This window comes from Enoplosus armatus, chromosome 21, assembly GCF_043641665.1.
Source record: "Enoplosus armatus isolate fEnoArm2 chromosome 21, fEnoArm2.hap1, whole genome shotgun sequence".
NCBI classification, from domain to species: Eukaryota; Metazoa; Chordata; class Actinopteri; order Centrarchiformes; family Enoplosidae; genus Enoplosus; species Enoplosus armatus.
The window spans coordinates 10,541,081-10,562,530 of NC_092200.1; the positions used below are offsets into that span (position 1 = coordinate 10,541,081).

Here is a 21,450-nt window from a genome sequence, read left to right on the forward strand (position 1 = left end):
TGCGTTCTCATTAGGGATCATTATATGGATTAGAGAAAATCTGATTCAACATAAATCTTTTCATCAAGGCTTTCCTTTCTGCATCACAATGTCATCTTAAATCAAGTAAGTCAGCCATAGACATACTTCATCCCATTGCATGGTTATTATTTTTTATTCTCACTTGCTTTTTATGTGAACTCTTTGTTGGGTATCCAATACATCACACTAGATAGTTTTTTTTACAATGTACCATTTTTGCCACATCCAAATGAAAGACTCATCTTTCATCACTGATTCAATTCTGGCTACATCAGCTTGTTATGATAAGACGTTTGTAACCCATTGTGACTAGCAGAGGCTGCTGTAGATTTAGTGTCTTGTCATGTGAGGAAGAAGCCATTCCCATAACAAGACAAAGAGTCTACAGCCATGCTAGAAGCTCTGTGAGGCTGTGCTTAGGTAAAGCAATCATTTGAGCTAAATGCTAATGTCAGCAGCTAACATGTTGATTTTAGGCAGGTATAATGTTTACCATGTTCACCAGCTTAATTTAGCATGTAACATTTGCAATTAGCACTAAACACAAAGTACAAGGTGGAATGTATTGTCATTTTCTCCATATACAATATTCAGTGTACAGGGTAACAAGTAAACAAGTACAAAGACAGTAAAGTGCAAGTAAGCCTAGTATTAAGAGAAATGAATGAGCAGTGCTGTCACACATGTAAAAGATGTGTCTGAGATATTTCACTAAAAGCCAAAAATGTCAACCTGCTGATGGTGTTAAAGGAAAGGTCAGAGGATCACGAAAGTCAGGAGGATTCATTCTCTGGGGAGCATGAATGTAGTGGTAATGCATCCAATAGTTGTTGAGACATTTCGGTCTGGACCAAAGTGGTGAACCGACTGACCGACATTGCCGTCCATGGAGCCACACAGCTAGCATGGCAAAAAACTGCATGGAACTTCCTCAAATTCTAGCTTCCCATCCTTCCTATCTATCAGCCAGAAGTAACTACATCTGGTCCCTCCACTCTGTGTGTAGCCGTGTTGTGCTTGCTAGCACCACAGCTTGCAGCCTTATTAGCACCAACAAATTTGTTCTTGACACTAATTACAGCTTCACAGTAAGCAGTGCAGTGGGCTAGACAAATGAAAGGCAGCAATCTCCCCATCGCCGCAGCCTTTTTGTAAGCACGAACAGTGACAGGTGTGGAGGAAGAGGGAGGAAAACAATGGATCCTCTTCTCGCTGCTGGGTTAAAGGTGGCCTCTTCAAAGGAAGGAGAAGGAGGAGTAAAGGATGGGAGGGTAACAGAAGCAAGGTCATCCGGAGGGGATTTCTTTTTGTCTTTATTGAGGGTTGAAATAAGTCAAGAGGAGGAGAAGTCCCTGGGCTTTAGAGCTCCATGCATCACTGGAGAGGCAATATGTCCGTGTCAGGATCTGTCCTGCCTCTGCTGCAGCCGTGCTGCTATATGTTCCCCATTTCATTTTATGTTTTCCATCTAACAGGCTTTTATAATCGACAGCAACAGGAGCTCACCATCTCAGGATGTTTCTCATTGCTGCTGTGTGAGAACAGTCTGCATTTCCTGTTATAGGTTTCAGCTCCAGTCTGTATAGGTGTATCCCCATGTGAAGTGATAGTTCGCTCAGTTCATTTCGAGGAGCGGCAACGGCCTGTGACTATGCAAGTGCCTAAAAATGGAACAGTTCCCCTGATGTCAAGTTACTCTCAACCCTCCAAACATCCACTGTGAAGGTTTACGGTGGCAAAATGTTGGCATCAGTAATGGGCTCACTCACAGGACTTACTACTTTAGAGGAGTGAGGATGCAACTGATGATGAGGAAGGTGTGTAGGTGGACCCACCAACGCTGCTGCAGATCAGTGGAGAGAGCAGCAGGCAGGAGGAGCTGCAGTGTACACACACATTCGCACAAATACAGACACTAACTTGTGCTCCTACACTCAGCTGTTGCTCTGAAGAGAAAAACAGCGAGAGAGAGAGATGATGGTGTGTGTGTGTGTGTGCGTGTGTGTGTGTGTGTGTGTGTGTGTGTGTGTGTGTGCTGGGGAGTGTAGATCATAAAGTAGATACCAGGGCTTGTACTTGTTTCTGGTCAGGGATCATAAGCCAGGCTACAGGACGCCTGGAGCATACTTTAAGCAGCTGGGAAGACAGTGGCTCTTTCAGGAGGGCCAGAACGCTTGGACTGGCCCCTTATTTACAGCTGCGTGCAGTTTAATGTCACACAAGGGTTGTTATGGTTTGTTTGAGCTGACTTTGTTGTATTTCAGGTGCCAAATTTGTCACATAGGCACCGAGCACCAGCTGGAGTCGCAGAAAGTTTAGGCAAACCCTGGAAAGTATTTTTTTCATTATACATTTCTATGAGCAACAAACATCAGGCACATCTGAATAGTGCTGATACTGTGAATGCCAACCTTCAGGCAGTCCAAGCAGCAGGGTAAAACAAACACTAGAAATGATTTGGAATGATTTTTATCCAAGGTCCACTGGATGTACACACTGTACTTGAAAGTTGGCTTGACTGACAGTGATACTCTGAAGTCACCAAATATGGTGAGGATGCGATGCAGACTCTTTGGGAGATTCCACGATCCTCCCACATGTACTCCCATCTGCAGTATTTTGTGGTAACGTGTGACTCCCCACTCCTCCCAATCAACACACACACACACTTGTGTACATGAGTTGCCTGTTCCAGATCTCTTATTAGCAACTCCCTGAAATTTACTAAGGAAATTAATCTGAAATGAGAGACTGAGGAAATTTGCTTAAGAAGTAATGCCTATTTTTGTCAGTGTGTGTGTGTGTATAGCTCATTAGTCATGAAAGGGATATTTATACTCATTTCCTCAGACATTCATGCACGTGATCCCTTCTCTTCTCTTCCATCTTTCGCTGATTCACTCTCTTGACACGCTCCTCTCTGGATCTCCTCCCCACCCTCAACTTGTTCACAGACGCATTCAAGAGGTTAGAGATGACTTACTCTCTCTCGAAGGATTGTTTTCATACTTCATTCATAAATGTGTGCGCTGTCGCTCATAAACACACATACCCTCCCGAAAACAAATAAATGAAATGCAAACTTATGCATATGCTCACACGTTGCAAGGGACGTGTCAAATATGTCTCTCTTGTAATTTTACAGTAAACAAGCAGCAAATGGTCAGTCTGTGTTAGTCCCTCCGACATCCACCTGATCCACCGTCAACCCTCCGCAGCCTCCCTTTGGGACCCATGAAAAGTCTTTAAACATTTACACTTCTCTAAATAGCCCACCTGCCAAAAGTGCTGACCCAGAACAGGCAGCTCCAAATAATGATAAAGCCAGTCGAGGCTATTTGTAACATTTCTTTACAGGAGGATCAGCATTATATGTCTGCATATCCATTAAGGCCAAAGTAATGGCACACTTGGGAGATAGAGAGGGAAAGCTGCATCAAATTAATAATTGAGAGAGATTGATTATTGAGTAAGGAATGCTTCGCCAATCTGTGTCATACATTCTATTTTAATTGGTCTTTTGTCACTGATAATCAGTGTCTGATCCTCTGAAGGTCCCAAGGGTTAACTTCAAGATCATTATAAGAAAGAGCAATTTACCTAATTAGAAAGAATATAGCAGAAGAAATGAATGTTTCAGCATATTTATTCATGCTCGTGTGCTTATTTGTGTGTTATTGCACACACACGCAGTAGATAGGCATTCAAGTGCTTAAAATGCTGCAACCCCCTTCACCCCGAAGGCATCCACATGTTCTCTGGCTTCCCTCATTCCCCAGCAAAGCCTCACACATCATCACGCACACATAAGAGAAAAGATTATTGCTTGTTTACCCAGCAGCCCACAGTGAAGCCACATGCTCACAGGCGCAATGCAGCATATGAGTGGTGCCACTTATCATCAATATCTGCCTTATTCGTGTTGATTAAGTTGACTGTGGCACACAGAGTCATTAGGGGGTTTGCTTGTAAGGCGTGATTACTCTTGGTCCTCCTACAGATGGCTTTGGCAACTTGTCTCTTTTCTTGTCCTGAACAGAGACGTCAGAGAAAACAAAGACGGTGTCACGCTGTGTTGATTCTTCATCGACAAGTGATGATGTGTTAGTTGGATGCGAGACACTGCTGTAAGGAGTTGGACTGAAATGAAGCGATGAATTGAGAGGAGAGGTGGGAGGAGGAGAGGCAAAAGGGAAGGAGGCAACCCTTAGTTTCAAGAGGTGGACACTCATTACGTGACTACCCAAAGCATAACTGTATTAGGCAGATTATAGCGTTGGGAATTACGACTGTCTGTTCCAGTCTGCGCCAGTTGGAGTTGACTGTCAGGAAGTAAAAAGTTTGCCTTATAATCCAGTTGCTACACAGTGTTCTCATTCTCTCTCTCAAGACTATTTTACAAAAACTTGTTGCTGTTGGCTTGACTGGAATCGATACCCAAAACATTGAATGTTAGAGCAGGAGAAGTAATTAAAAAACCAAAAACTGTCCGAAAGCAGAGAGAAAATGAGCCACCTTTCACCTCACTCATATTAAGTTGCTTTACAAAGTTCACAGGGTGGGTGAACCGGGGAGAAGAAGAAGAGGTCATAGCAGAAGAGCTGAATGAAAGCGAGGGGATAGTTCGAGGGGGAATGCAGTGATGGAATGCAATGTAATCTGGGTGCCAAGGTTAAAGCCACTGTTGTTCATGTGGCAACTGTGCCTAGAGCCCAAGTGACACCAGAGTGTGGTCTGCTGTCCCCAAGCCTGATTTAGCCACATATGCTGGCAGCCATGAGATCCACTGTCCCTGTTTGTCAAGCAGGAACCACTGATGCCAGCAATGACATCATCATTCAGATGCACAGGAAAGCTTTTAAACCAAAGACATGCACACACACATATACACAAGCACGCAGGCATTCAGGATCCCTGAAGGAATATCATCTTTACATGCTACAAGTGCAGTCCATGTTATTTGTGTTACACTGGTGTCATGTCACAGTCCAGCCAGTGTTTCTCCTTCTTCACTGGAGGGAAAAGGTGGTGCAGACGCAGCCTGAGAGAAACAAAGAAAGTATTTGTTTGCTTCACGTCAAAATCATCATAAAGAGGGATTAAACGAACAGAAATCTGACTCACTGGACCAGTAATCCCTGTAGTACACCTGAGCTTTTCATACCGCTTCCCTAAATCCATTATTACGAACACACACCTCCCAATTTATGCGACCACATTTCCCCACCAACCAATCCCCATTAATTCTGATGAAAATTTCAGATGGGATTTTCAGAGTAAAAGCCACATGCAGGGAGGGCTTATGTCTGGACTTAATGAAAAAGAATCAATATTTGACATTGATTGTGGGATTTTCTGAGAGTAAGATGCGCCTCAATGGGCCGTTCTAGTAGCATACATTTTGTGTTTGAAGTGGAGCGCGAAGCTGAACAGTGAGGGGAGGTCAAAACAGGAAATAAGAGGCCTCTAATGCTGCTCCTCAGTACTGGTTGCTAATGGTTGTTAAAAGCTGCGTGATTTACTGCTGGTCATTCACATACATACCCTAACACACATTCTATTCTCACATAAACGATGATGATCCTGTTTATATATTCAGCTCTACCAGACTATACTTTAAATATTGTGCATTGAAGTCAGATTTAAGGAGTATCAGATTCTATAGCAAATATCCTCAAACAATATTTGTCATATTATAATGACTTCAGTAATTTGAGAGTTCTTTTGCTTTGCTATTTCTCATAATAAAATGTGAACGTATTCAACCTTGTAAGCCAGGGGCAGAGGTTTACACTCATTATACTGTACATTATTCAGTTTTTGTGTGTGTGTCTGTGTCTGTGTGTTTCTGCAAGAGAGAGCCTGCTGTTTCCTAAAACCTGCCCCAAGCGCATCAATCGTGTTAAGTTAAGTGTTGTGGAGAGTGGTTATGTTTGTTTTGCTCGGCGAGGAATCACTTTGCGAGGTGTTAGCTCGATGTGCATCACTAGCAGGGTGAGACGGAGGGGGACTTTATGTCTTGTATCCCAGCTTAAATTATGAAGAGGAAGAGCTCCCCTGCTGTTAGGGGGATAACTATAATAAATTGTTTACCTGCTACTACACAGCTGAGGCAACACAGTGGAAAAAAGGAGAATAGGAATCAGTGATACTAGAGGAGACAAGGCCAATTATTTTGACCTTGAGTCTTTCCGGCTACGGCAGCGAAAGCAGCATCACAGTCTGAAGTGTTGTCGAACTGTTTTCTCACTCAGATTTGCAGAGCTGGGGCAAATAAGTGAAAAATAGAAGTTCAAAAAGCGGGCCAATTACTGCAAGCCTGAAAGTTTGAAAACTCTTACTAACTATTCTGAACTTTTTCACATGCTCAGTAAGAACTGAAACCACGGTTATAAATTATACATACCAGAGTTCACTAAACTTAACCATTAAACTTTTCATGAGAGCACAAAGATTTCTGCCTTTTAAAAGAATGACTGGCTTTCTGAGGGTTTCACAGTGCTCTCGCCTCCTTCATTACAACATAGTTGGGCAAATATATTCATTCTTTTAAATATGTCTAGTAACTGTATATCAGAAACAAACAAAATCGCACCAAGACGTCACTGGCTGATGACATGAATGAACATCTGCAAAATCAAATGCTTAGTGCAGACGTCCACCTGCTATATACACCGACCTCATTTTGACTGAACTTCTTACCATTGGCAATAACTTATATGGCTGTTTGAGATAGACAGTTTTCAAAGATGCTTACAATTTTAAAAGGAAGATTAGGTCACAGGAGAAGGTCTCTATTTTACAACCTTTATGCAAGCCAAAGAAATGCCCCTGGCTCCTTCTTAATCAAGATATAATCCCACATTAGCCTGTTTTATAGTGTTTTCTCTGCGTGATATGCTGGAATTATTAGGCTTTTAAAAAATGTGATAGTTCCCTACAAGGTAGCAGTGCTAGCTTTTTATTAGTCTCTGTAATAAGAATGATTAATAGACACCTAAAACCCTGGCAGTGCATTTTTATGTCTACAAAATATATTATCACCTGACAATGATAACAGATTTGTGCTTGCTTATGATATTACAGGCCTTTAAAATATGAAAAAGCATGTTAGCAGATCTCTTCATTCATGACTATTTGATGACAACTTATAATCAACTAAATGTGTCAGTTAAAAGCAGTGAGTTTTTTGAGCAACAAAGAAGATGTCCTCTGTAACTCTGATGACCTGAACGTAGCACCCTGGCCTGACACACTTCAAAGCTGTTTTTGGACCCGTACCAGGGTCATACTGATTCCTGATTGCATTAAGTTCTCAGTAGCTGACCAGCAGCATTAGAAGTAGAGCTGTTCTTCTAGCTTTCTCACCAGCAGCCACCAGCAGCAGTCTCTTCTTCTGTCTGTCTCTATCCTTCTTATTGAGTGTACCCGTCAGCCACTGACCGAGCTGTACAACAAAGGTTGTTTCCTAAGTTAATATCATCTTTGCCAAAGCTGCTGATCCACTTAACAGTTTACTAATGTAGCACAGGAGTTCTTTCAGTAATAGGATTACACATCCAAGAATGTCAGTGTGTAAAGGTTTAATTGTTTGTTCACTCTTCATTGGATTTAGGTACGCCGCCCATCCTCCTACTGTGTCATCCCAGCAGCATGAGCACTGATTATTATTATTATGATTTACTCTCTCCCTCTGTGTTATTTGTACCACATGTGGCGTTGCAGTGACAAAGAAATGCATCACTGTAGTAGGGCTGCAACTAACAATTGTTTTCACTATTCTATTTTCTATGTTTTATCAAATTAATAGTCAGATAATAATGAAAAATGTTTGTCCAAAATCCAAAGATATTCGATTTAGAATGATATAAAAACGGAGCAAATCCTCACATTTAAGAAGCTGTAACTATAGAATGATTAATTGATTATCCACATTGATTTTCTGTCAATCGACCAATTGATTAATTGGCTTTCTGAATGTTAGTATGCATGTAGTCTCATCGGCTCAATTTAGACTCAGTTTATAGGCTGTCATGGGATTTCATCTTGATTTATTATTGCGTACTACGCAGCCTTTGAGCGTCACGAGAGACACTAACACTGTCTGTACTTCCCTCCTCTGGGAGTTCAAAGGTCACGGTCAGACACAGAGATGGTCGGGATGTGGTATTGTGCACATTCAGCAGCGCAGATGCTTGCCAACATGTGCTTAAAATGGGTCTTCTGCATGAAGGGCAGCGTCTCTTTCTCACTAAACCAAGTCATGCCCCCACATGTGAATTTTTAATGTGTTCTGAGTCATGCACCCCCGACCGAATCAGCCCTGGGGCGTGATGACTATATTATTATCAGCAAATGTTCGGCTGTAATTTTTGCCTCTTTCTGTGTCTGCTCATGTATGTTCAACCCTTCAATTCTCTCATCTCCCACCGTCAGCCCCCAAACTGGGCTGTAATAACTGCGCAGCAGCGTACTTAACCCATGTTGTGCAGAAGAAAACATCGTGAGTGTTGAGAATTTACCGTCCGTATGTTGGTGCAACACCAGAGGCTCTTCTTTCACTCATCCTCTGCCTCCTGCAGGGACCTGCGATTTTGGGTGTTGAATCTGCACGGGCATTCATACCATTCAATCTGAGGATGATTCAGGATAATTGTAATAGGATTTGAAGTCTTTCTTTAGTAAGGATATAAAGAGGGTTGTAAGCAGTTACTCACTCTTTCCCTCACATGAGAGGTAATATAGCCAAATAATCTGATTGCACACCTAGTTTATCATTTTCAGCTGCTCCCCCACCACCACCTGCATGGAAACACTTGTGGTGTTTGCGGAAATGTTTTGGGGGCTTATCGTCTTATACACACAGATTTGTTAATCCTATACCTGCTCCGCCGCAGCTGTGCTGATTACCTGCTTTGACTGGGCCATAAGCCGTAAGGCCACACTGACTCACATCACACTCAAATGTTTGCCAATACGAGCCATGGACACAGACACACAAACAAAAAAATGGGAAATTCCAAATCACTTCATCAAAGTCAAGCATGTTATGTGAAAGATATGATTCTGCTTACTCTGAGACAGCTGCCTGCAATATGTTTATTTTAAACTTGTATTTTAGAATATTTTGTTTTCAGCCCTGCTAGCTGTATAGCTCTAGGGATGTCAGTGCTGGTTGGTCCACCACTTTGGTCCAGACTGAAATATCTGAAATATCAACTATCAGATGGATTGCCATTAAATTTGGTACCGACAATCATGATTCCCAGAGGATGAAGACTACTGACTGTGGTGATGCCTTGACTTTTCCCTCTAGCACCACCATGAGGTTGACTTTTTTGGTTTTGATTGAAATATCTTGACTAACTATAGGATGGATTGCCATGAATTTTGGATCAGACATTTATATTCCCCTCAGGATGAATTGTCATAACTTTGGTGATCCTTTAGCTTTCTGGTGCCAACATCAGGTCAAAATCTAGATTTGTCCAATACTTTATGACCAAAAACCTACAAAGTTAATGACACTCCCATCAGCCTCAGTTGTACTTTATGTTTAGTGCTAATTAGCAAATGTTAGCATTCTAAAACACTGAGCTAAGATGGTAGTTATTACCTGCCAAACATCAGCATGTCAGCATTGTCAATGTTAGCATGTTGACGTTAGCATTTAGCTCAAAGTAACACTGTGCCTTCACATGCGACTTTTACAATAACATCTGTATAATTCGTACACACAGTCCTACACTTCCTCTTCCTCACTACTGTGGTGGTGATTGCATGCAGTCATCTGTGTGTGTGTGTGTGTGTGTGTGTGTGTGTGTGTGTGTGTGTGTGTGTTTATGTGTGTGTGTGTGTGTGTGTGTGTATGTGTTTTTGTGTGTGTGTGTGTGTGTGTGTGCCTGTGTTTTTGTGTGTGTGTGTGTGTGTCTGTGTGTGTGTGTGTGTGTGCCTGCGTGAATTGCAAGTGTGTCCTCATTTGGATTAATTAAAGGAAATCTCCCGTGAAGAGTGGGGGCGTCCCAATCTGGCCTTCTCAAGGACAGGCAACCTATCAATAATACCCCAACCTACACACAATACTACCACCCACACAGATGTACACACACACACACATACACACACACGAACACACAGGCATACCTCATTCTAGCGCCATGGAAACAGTCACCCGGTGCCGCTCCCATGCCTGGTGATCATCGCTCTCATTTGCCGTGGAACAAAGGCTGTGAAATTCTGCCCGTTATTACAGTTCCCTTATCAGCGCTCCCTGCTTGCCTCTGCCATGAAGCAGCACTCAGCTCAATTGCTCAGTCATTCATACCGCTTTTCTTTTTTTTCTTTTTTTTCAAAGTCACATTTCTATTGTGGTCTGTTGGCTGTTCTTTTGTTGCTGACGACCACTGGGTATGATCCAGCGTGAGTCATTACTGAAGTAAACATCATGGCACATTGAGGGAGAGAGAAGCATGTGTTGTTCTGCGTAAGGGCTTGCCCCAGCCAAGATAATCGCTGAAATCACTCAGCTGATCCGTGGCTTTATTAAAACTGCAGAATGTGTGTGTGTTTGTGTGTGTATGTACATGTATGTCAGCATGTTAGTGTGTTTTATCAAGCTTCTGTAGCAAAATAAGATATCCAAAGCCTTGACGGGCACAAAGTTCTTCTAATGTTACAGTTTTTTCCTGTGATGACGGCTGCGTTTCAAACATGAGAACCGGGGATTCCATTCACAAGTTTCTATGGTTACGAAGACAAGCGTCAATATGTTGTTGACACCATGGTTGCTAAGCTTCTCTCTTTCCCCTGGAGCAGACGGGTGTTTCAAGGTGTTGTTTGGTAATTGGGATGAAGAGGAACCAAACTGAAATTGGTCTAAAATAGGAGAAATACCAAGTTGGTGCAGGATAGGAGCCATCCGCAGTCATGTAGAGGCTCTGAAATCTCAATTCACATGTAGCAGGACGGTAGTTTCATCAAAGCAGTGGGTTTATGTATTTTTTAGTTGTTAATTTGTTTTTGCTATTTGTTTGTTGGTCTTGCCGTCAGCTTGTTATGACTCTTCATTTACTTGTTCACTTACTTGGCTGCTCTTGTGCCTGTCTTGTTTCTGGTCCCGTGTCACTCATGAATACATTCATGCAAACATCATCGGCGTGAATCTCATTAGAAAAGGAAACCGTGTTGAGGGTGGTGTGTTTCTCGTGGTAAACAAGAGTTTGGTTCATTTTCATTGCCCGGTTCCCCAGAGGAGAGGCAGAAAAAGATATTCAAAAGAAAAAGAACAGGGAATGTGTGTGTGTGTGTCCGTGATTGTGTGTTTCTGTTTGTGTGAAGTATTAAAGACAGACAGTGATGGAGGCTCAGGTCTGTCCTTGGAAGTGAAGCCGAATAACAATAAATCAACCAAGCTGGATGGAGAGTTTTGCACCGCCAGCACGTAACTTGAAAGAGACTTTGTGAGAGGTACAATTGAGATTGACACAATGTGCACATCTGAAGCCAATAGTCCACATTTTGGAGTGATGGTGTTGGGATGGATGCCTATGTCGTGGGGAATATAAATGAAGGGGAGTGCCAGTCAGGGCTCAGGGTTGAGCTTTATTCTTCATTCTTTAAACTTGATTAGGATTAGCCGACTCCTCGGTGACCACCAGTCTTCTTGTGGTCCTAAATGAGAGAGAAAGAAAAGGGTGTGTTTTTCATTCTCTGCGTGAAGGATAGAGGGAATAGCCAAGGGATTATCACAACTCATCCTTTGCGCATCAAAACTCAGCAGCTTGAAACTGGAGTTTTCTATCCACCCCCCACTGACCTCCTTGCAAAAAAGGGTGAAAATCTAATCACAAAGACAAAAAAATACAAAAAAATACAAAAAATGTTTTTTCACTAGTTGAATTCGGCTCCAGGGGAAGGAGGAGCCTCCTCTTGTGGGTACTGGCACTCTTTGTCCAGCTCTTCACGAAACTACAGCCCAACAATAACCAGTGTGACCAGTGGAGTAAAACAGAAAAGTGTAGGGGTTCTCTTCACTCTCTTCACTCTCTTTACATCTTAAAAATGTTCCTACCTGTAGCACTGTAAGCCACTTTAAACAAAAGTTTCCCCTAAACTGAGACTTGTTGGAATTCATGATAGCAGAGGCTGACAGCTTTTGCTTTGAATTCCAATGCGCAGAGTAACCTCTCTTTACCCTGAAATGTGTCTCCGTCATCCCGCTGCTCAAAGGGCTTCTGCGGATCACTCAGCTGAATGGTAAAGGCTCTGCATCACACACAAAAAAAAACAATGTTTAAGTCATAAAGCTGCTTTCTGCCCCGACTTGCGCTAGTAGAGCTGCGAGACATCTCCATGGTTACAGAGTTTGACTCAGACAGCAAGGTGACACGCAGTCATTGAGGATAACAGATAGAGGTACGAGAGGGGAGGGGAGGAGGAGGAGGAGAGAGAGAGAACGAGGGGAGGGAATTCTCTTTTTCATGTGAGGGTGTAGTGCCGAGAGCTATAGGAGCCTCCTGAGTGCAGCTGAATGTGACAGTGTGTGTTTTGGATGGAGAGAAAAAGGATTGTGAGAGAGCAAGAGGCGAGGAGGGGGGGCATTTGAACAAGCGTTTGTGCTGCATGTATTGGTGTGTGTGTGTGTGTGTGTGTGTGTGTGTGTGTGTGTGTGTGTGTGAGGTGTAGAGAGGAGTTCTTCCTGTGAGGTTTTCCCGGTCTTATCTGTGAAGGAAAAGTGGCCAGGAGAGATGACAGGAGAGTAATTCTTATTCTGAGTGCATTTCTGGACACACACAAACACACACACATATATGCCTCTTCACCACTACTACCCCACCTTCCCATCCTCCCTCCGCCTCAGATGGATGATGTTATCAGGAGACTCAGGGGTAGAGGGGAGCAGGGAGCTTGTAAGAGATCCTTCCCGTGTTTGTTATCTGCATATACGCACAGGCGAGCTCTGGAGCAGCCCGGGGAGTTATTTGCAGCACTCAGAGCGCATCATGAATATTAACCATTACAGGGTCCACGCTGCGTGTTTGTTTCTCCTTCCTTCCTCCAGTCTGTGGCTCGAAGAAGCGTTGAGTATGGGGCCTTGGCCTGGTGATTAACATAGTGATCACTACTCAGGCGCAGGGGCTAGCACACTTAGCCGTAATTACACTTAGCCCTGTTGACTGCTCTCTCTGGCGCTCTCTCTCTGTCACACATGAAGGCACACAACCCTGCAGGAACACAGAGCTGCTCTGCTGAAAACACAAGAAAGTTATCAATTGTAATTCCATTGTTGTGCTTTGGTATTATGGCTTTTGTTTCTTTTTAAAAGATGCATGTTTTGCCCATACAGATAGTATAATAAGCATATGTTTAGATGTATAATTTGCACATGCATACTGGAAAAGACCTCATGTGCATGTACATGTGCATTAGTGTGTGTGAATGCTTTGGAGGGTGCTGGCTGTATCTATGGCCTGCCTGCTGTTCTCTTCCTCTTGAGGGGGGTGTCAGAGTCATATAGGTTAATAATGTTGTCATGCCATAAGGGCCGAAGGCTTGTTCTCCCCAGAAACGCACACACAAGTATATAAAACACATGCACACACGCACAATGTAGTGCATGCACAGAAACATAAGCACACATGTCCACCATCATCTCTCCTAGCAGGGAAAGGACATGGAGGAAGGACATTGCTTAAATTGGTTTCTAATGTAAATATATGTATGTATATATATATATATATATATATATATATATATATATATATATATATATGGTAAGACATTACCAAAGCTATTACACAGCAACAAAGTAATGTTAACAGAAGACAATGCTTTGGAAACAAGCAAGCCATCAGCTCTGGCTGTCTCATAGCTCACGGCATGTTCTTACATATTTTACTGCTAGAGGAATTCATTTTATTGGATTTTATCCCACTAGGAGTAGTATCTTTTGTTTATTACTGCAGGTTTTAGACTTATAAATTAGTTTTATTTCATAAATGAATTTTGCTTCCATATCTTTGTAATTCTGAAGTTTTAATAGGAAATACAGCCTTGCGTCTTCCTCACAGTTAGTACAGCCTGCTCTCCCCTGCAAGGCCAGGTCTGCCTGCGACTGCTCTCTCTCTCTCTCTCTGTTTTTCTTCCTGACATTTGTGTTGTGAAAGTCACGGGCAATGATTGGCTGCAAGGTGGCTAAGAGGGCAATAGTGATGGACAGATTACAGAGGACGGACAGAGAGAGCCAGATAAAGAGAGTGACAGAGATTGGTGCGATTAGAAGTTCGCCAGAAGTGAAAAGAGCCAAAAGTGTTGATCTCGCTCAGACTAATCAAGACATTGTTCTACATCTCAGTTTGTTCTTTGCAATTCTTTCAATTCTTTGTGGCGCAGTGTGCATGACTTTCCTCACTGCCCTTCCTGGGAGGCTTGGTCTCAGCAGGACCCACTTTTACATCCAACACTTAATTCACAAAACTGCTGAGTCGTTCACGGAAATAGCACCAGCACACTGTGGGAAATCTTTTTTTAATATTCTGATGAAGTGTTGTTGAACTGCAATCATATCTGTCCTGAAGAACTATACTGGGTGTAGAAATCTGATATCAGCGGGAGACGGCTATGTTACAGGATATACAGCAGGATGGACCAAGCATTAGGTATCTATTTCAGTCAGCGGATGGCTCAAGGATCCTATCGGAGCTTTAAATAAATGCATCAATACACTTGATTGAGAAGGAGAGTTGCAGAATTTCTCCCAAGGTTGAGTCCAGAAATGGCCTTTGCTAGCTTGTGACGTCAGGTTTAGCATTTGAAGCATTGCTCTTGCGAGTGTGAGTGTGGATTCTTTGTGTGGCATCTCGTTCATAAATGTTGGAGTTTACCTGAGTGCTGATGAGCTGTGCTGCATTGTGGCCTTAAAAAAAGCGAGTCTATGCTGGTCAGCATAGCTGGATGTAACTACAAAAATATAAACAATAAAGCGAAAGTCTAAAATCTGTGTTGCTTGTCCACATAACAAATGACATGTCATTTACATGTTTATTTGTGATACTGTAGCTTACTAAAGGGTTAACAAGCGCTCAGAACAATGACGCAGCTGATGTTTCTACATAGATCATCGACTGGAGAAGGTGCTGACTTTGTGTCTGGAACATGTTTTAGCATCATGTGTTCAATTGCATTTTTTTACAGTGTTCTCGTCTTAAAGTGAACCAGCTGGAAACAAACTTTTCAGCTGATTCACGGAATTAGCATCAGCTCATTAGCTAGCTAATAAATCTGCTAGCAGCAGTTGTCATTTCAGCCGATAAAATTGACAGTTGTCGACACGACATAAGAAGCCTTTTTCTTACTTCTGTGTGAAACCAAAGACCCATATCATCACTGGAAGAGGACAGAAGAGGTAGAAGATGGTTGCCAACCTTTGCTTCTTCTGGACTTTTCAACATTCAGTTTGAGTTCATTTGACAGGGTAGAAAGCAAAGGTGGACAAACAGTGCACTGCATTGACTTTGCTGAACTTTTCACCTTCATATTTAGTTTAGTCCCATGAGACAATAGTGTTAGGCAAAAGTTAGGAAAGGCCATCTTTTGTCTGGAAGTTGCAGGTAGTCTGCACTCTCCACCAGTACTCTTGAAAACAACACACATCTGGTATGCTACCTCCTCCGCACCACCACAATGTGACTGCAGCATCACAAAAGAAGTCAGATTCAACTCTCAGGATTCATACACTGGCACATTTCCCTCCCAATGTTATTGTTACATTGAATAGCAACAGTCTTAATGGGAATCTTTCAGAAGGGGAAATTGTCAGTACAATGTGTTAGATCATATGTAATTTTATATGTAAGATATTTCAATATGCTAATCATGGTGGCATCACTCAACTTAAAACTCTGTATGCCGCATGCTGACACACACACATTGCTGTGTTGCCTGTTGTGTGCAGGCGTGTTTGTGCGACTACCGGCCCGACGGACGAACGCACTCTATAAATATTTCATACTAGCCCACTTTCCTTCCCGGCTCTACAAAAAAAAAAAAAAAGAAAGTAACACACAAACAAATATCACTCCAGTATAAATAAAGCCTGGAAAGGAGTGGAAGGGCTTTGAGGGGGGGGAGTGAAAAGCACACGAACAATGTGTTTACAAGAATGGGAAGAAAAGGGGACAAAGTGAAGTTTGGTGAAGAGGTCAAAGGAAACATAGTACAGTAACCACAAAGGGAATACTCTCCACTAGTAGGAACAGTGGAAGAATGCGTGCATGGTGGAGGGACATTCCTCAATAATGTAGAGGGTTATTTACAATTTTATTTTTTTCTTTATTTGTTATTTGTACTTCCTCTGTTTTCTCTCTTAATATTGTGGCTAAATGTTAACTCTAGAAACACATTGCGGGTGGCCTGCAAGCTGATGAGAATTATTATTGATTATTATTGATTAAGGTTCCTCTGAAATGCTGTCAACCCACGCAACCATTTTTTTGTGCTGTTGAGGGAACCTCACATCCTCAGCATTTAATGTTGGCGGAAACCCTCAGGGCCTCTGCCGTTGCATGCCTCCAGCAAGGATAATATGAAAGTGAGAGAGAGTTCTGTATCTCTTACGGATGTTTTTTACTCAAGGCTTTTGTGCTTTACAAAAAAAATCCACAAGAAAAAGTAATTGACATGTAAAATTTGCCTCTCGTACTGATTGTAAGGCACCTCACTGAGATTGACCCTGAAATTGTGACTTTAGTCACATCATGCCGATACTCCTGACAAAGGTTGCCAAGCACAGAGGGACACATAATGTAGTCTAGCTGACTAATGACAAATCAAATTATAAGTGACACAGTATGATGATGCTGCGTTATGCCAAGACAAATGGGTTATATCCACTGCAATTATTGACTGCACTGAGAGCTGTCAAAGATATATGAACCGCTCAATAGTTTGTCTTGAAATAATAAGCCTTCATTATTATGCACTAAACTCCCACTGGAGCTGCCAAAAATAGTTAGCCAGATGGACGCTGGAGTGGTTTCTCTTATCTGATTTTGTTGCAAAAAAAAAAAAGGGAAACCATGGGACATATTTCAATTGCACACATATTGTGCCAGTTTCAAGGAATTCAGTGGAATCGGTTTTGTCCAACTTGTAATGACTGTGGCTTTCCTCTCTGAACATTGGAGGAGCTACGGGACAAAACAGTGGACGGCCTCCAAATATCACATTCCCCCTCTTTTCTCTCTGTGAGGTCTTTGGAAACTAGCCATATAAAAAGCACTTCACCAGCAGAATCTTGACAGAGTAGGTGGGAAGATGTCTTTCCTCCTTTGTTGATTAATGTTGAATCTCTCCGAGGGTGCATGAATTCAAGTCATACCCTCACTATCCATGCCTTATAAATCTCTCTTTAAGTGTGTGTGCCAGGTTCCTTAACAATGCCATATTTGCTCAGTGGCATCATTAATAGCTGGTAATGGCTCTCTAACAGAATTTGTGCACATTTAGGAGTCAAACCTTGCCATTTGGGTCTCCCTGAACCTATTTCCAGCATATGGAGCCATTGGTCTGAGTAATGAAGTGGAATTGCCCACTGGTACAAGTAAACTTAGTACAGTAATTCATTAAATTAACAAATTAACCTTTGTTTTAATGCATGCACAAAGCTGTGTACCCATGGGACACCCAACACCCGCCCCCTGCTTTGACAGGGTCATCACACTGGAAGAGATACAGTCTCAAAAGATGAAATAGCCCACAAGCCCTGGGATCAATCCACATTACCATAGCCATAATCGCCTGGATTGATTCCACAGCAAAAATTATCATACCTGAGGAATGGCTCAATTTGTCCAGCACAAATTGATGACACAAGTGGAAGGAGGGAGGAAGGGTCAGTGGGGACCTCAGAGGTGGATCATGCTCCATAAGAGCTCTGAGCAAGGAGATCAATAAGGGCTCACTGGGCCTGGCTGGCTGGTCCATAATGTGATGTGTACACAATCGATAGCCTCCCGCAGGCAGATGGGCCACTGGTGTGGCACGGGTTATTTTTCTTCCCCACAGCATCTTTCCTCCCTCAAACTGAGGAATGATGGGAATGCAGGCAGAGGAGGTGAAGCAGGGTGTAACTGTGTGACCGCCAGGCTGTCACTGCATGACAGGACATTTAAAGAGGAGTTAGTGGGCCTATTGACTGCTTCCTGTGGGAACTAAAAGTGGATGGGGGAAAGGTGATTCTTGCAATTTCAAGAGTAGCGTTTGAGATGACAGGTAGCTGAAGATGGAAATCAAGAGAGGCTCAAGAGAGCTCTTAACTCAGTGGCTCCTGCATGTTTTCTCCTCTGGATCAACTTCACACTTTCTGCTTGGGTCTCCCAGAGGATGTAATGCTACCTTAAAGGAATGGTGGAATTAAAATTGCGAGGGTGGGTGCAGGTGTTAGTGAGAGATATTAGTTAGTGAGAGTTAGATAGAGATATTCTCCTAAACTGCTGGCGCTATTTTTTAAGCTGTCCCTTGAGGAATTGAGCCAGCTGGTTTTTGTTTTTGTGAGGACATTGAGTGATTTATTTTTTCATAATGTGTTTTATAACGTGCTCGTGGGTAAAGATCAAAATATCCGGGGGGAAATCCTCAGAGTATTGTATAAAAATAAAAGTCATGTGATATTCTCTCTCTCTCTCCATCTGTCTTTCAAGTCATTGTAAATCTCAAAGTGAAGCCGTTTTTCCAGCAGTCATGCTAAGCAGTCTTTGCAGTAGAATTGGTGGGGGGATAGTAGAAGAGCCACAGACAGCTAAAGCACGTCACACATCACCTAATCATCTGAAGACATTACCCTCCCGTCTAAGCCAGTCGGGTCTCGTGACCTGACTGTGGCATCGTGAGGTCAAAACCTTCACAGGGACAGGGAGAAGGGAAGAAGGAAAGCTATACAGAGGAAGGTGAGAGAAAGGGCTGACATACACTAAAACCTGTGTCATCTTCAACTTTATTTGTTACAATTTTCTAAAATCCTGTCTGATTTATGACACCTTCCAATTAATTTTCAAATTGAGCAACTTGTAGTCACAAGTGGCATATTTCCGTTAAGGACAAAAGCAATAACCTTTTCATATATTCCAGAGGAGTCATAGTAAAATGTTACTCTCTATCTCATCTCAGACAACACTGTAGGTATGTATACAGCCAGCTTGGTCGGCAGGTAGCATTGATTAGTCTAGTGAAATGATCGGGGTACTAGTGACATTTTAATCCCTGTTGTCTTACCTCTTTGAACTCCTGTTCAATTTGCTCCAGAGATTTGAAAGTGTCCAGTTCAGTGAAATATTTAGTTTCATTTCCTGTCTCTTAGCTTTCCTACACTGGGTCACTTCCAGGTCACTTCCAGGTCAGCTGGCCCAGCCGCGCTCATTTGCGTCTTTTAATCCACCTCTCACGGCATTGCGATGCTATACTTAAAGCCACCGCACATGCAAATCAGGGGCAAAGAAGACTGAATCCAAGTCATTGATCTTCTTAACTACTCCCACTCAATTACAGTAGGTTAATGCAAGCCACCTGAGGATTGCTCATCCTCACGCTCAAATGCCATTTGCTGGTGTCCGTGAGCAAGGGGTGCATGGGTGTGTAGGAAGGTGAGATCGCATGGGTGTGGGTCAGTGAAAACATTAATCACCTTCTCTCTCTGTCTGTGAGCATGAGCGTGTTTGTGTGCATGCCCACGAGTCCATTCATTCAGCTGTTCATAGCGCAGTTTTAAAGGGCTCACTTGCTCCAAAGTGTGGAACAGTAGAAGATTAACTGTCTCCTCTGATGCAGTTAATGTGAATCTAAATAAAGAATAGTTGACCACCAAAGAATGAGCGACCTTTTGCCTGTATTTTCATAAACCATATTTATCCTTGTACTGTATCTGAAAAAATCTGCTACGTAAGCGAACGTCAGTAAACCTATAAACTGAGCAAAATCATTATCTCGTGCTCTAATCTACTCCTCTACCTCTGGTGCTGACTTGGTGCCAAGGTGTTCAGCAACAGGAACACAAGCAAAGGTCCTCTGATCGAGCGGCTTGGCTTGGCTTGGCTTGGTGAGCCTCAAATGAGCTTGCCAAAAAGTTCAGGGGTATGGAAACCTGCAATCTGCGTCCTCACTGTGACTCCACAGTCTCGGTGCCAGGTCATGCCCAGGTTGCCTCACTTAGCTGCTAATAGGTTTAACTTAATCAGCACCAGCATTCATTTAGTGATAACACTTCCTCTGCTGAGCCATGACACCCCCTTGTCTCAATTTTGCTTTCTCTCTCTATCCTTTTTTCCCTCTGTCTTACAGAAGGAATTTCCTTTCTTTAAAAACATGTTTTATACATTTACGTTGTCTGTTTCAGGCAGTGTCACTAGCCTTAAGCCACTTTTTTCCAGTGTGTCTAGAGGCTAATGGATAGACTATCGAAATGGCTGACCCCTGAACACTTCAGCAAAATCCTTGAGCTCCATCCCTGCATGATATTCACTAATATGTGATATTTGCTAAATTAGGGAAGTCTCACGGGAGATGCAGCCACTGTCTCCAGACTGCGCTGTGTATATTTATGTAAGATAATCAGTGTGTTCTGCAACGTAGTGCAGTTTGTGATTTGTATTCAGGGTGTCTTGTCTTCCTACCTTGACTGAGACTCTTCAATCTGTGTTCATTAGATTTTAATAGGTTTTATATCGCTCAGGTCATAGAGGACTTCACAGAAAAGATTTTTTTTTTTTTCAATGCACTGGATTTCAGTTAATTGTAAAGGTTATGCTGCAGTGCTGTGCTGAGTGTAGGACAGAGACTTTTCACCTGTGTGGGTTGTGGGCAGAGTTGAGCTGTGGAAAAAGGACATCATCTAATCTAATCTACTGGTTCTGGTAGGCAGGGGCTTTGATAGAATATGGAGAGGTACTTATAGAAGAAGAGTAAAGGGTGAGTGGTGAAACAACCATGTAATGCTCTGTACCAACCAGGCATACATACTCATCACATGGTGTCACAGTCAAGCATACATTTCCACTCACCATATATTGCTCACACAATCTCATTTAATAAACTCAGTCCGAACATCAAGGCCAGATTTAATCTATCGAGGTCAATAAATCCTGGGCAAGGTAAAGAGGCACAGTTGAAACGCAGCCTCATGCTGCGCTGACCTCATAGGATTATGCAGGATGTCCTTACCCCTCCCCTTACTGAGCAGAAGGCACAGGAAACCATATCAAAGCTTTAGATTTCCATTGTAGATTTCACAAGAACTAACTGTTGTTCTCAAAAACTTTTGCAGTTACTTTTTTGTTATTACTGAAGCCAATAAATGATATTTTAAGACAGACAGAGGGAGTTTTAGACTGTTGCCAACAGGTGGAGCCAAAATCCTTTTATCCATTGTAGATGGGATCA

The 21,450-nt window shown here is 42.5% G+C and overlaps 1 protein-coding gene across 1 annotated transcript in view; it reads left to right on the forward strand.

Annotated features, from left to right (window-relative positions):
• The window catches only part of LOC139304060 (potassium voltage-gated channel subfamily B member 2-like), a 72,025-nt gene that overhangs the window by 47,980 nt on the left and 2,595 nt on the right, over positions 1-21,450 (forward strand). The window lies entirely within an intron of this gene.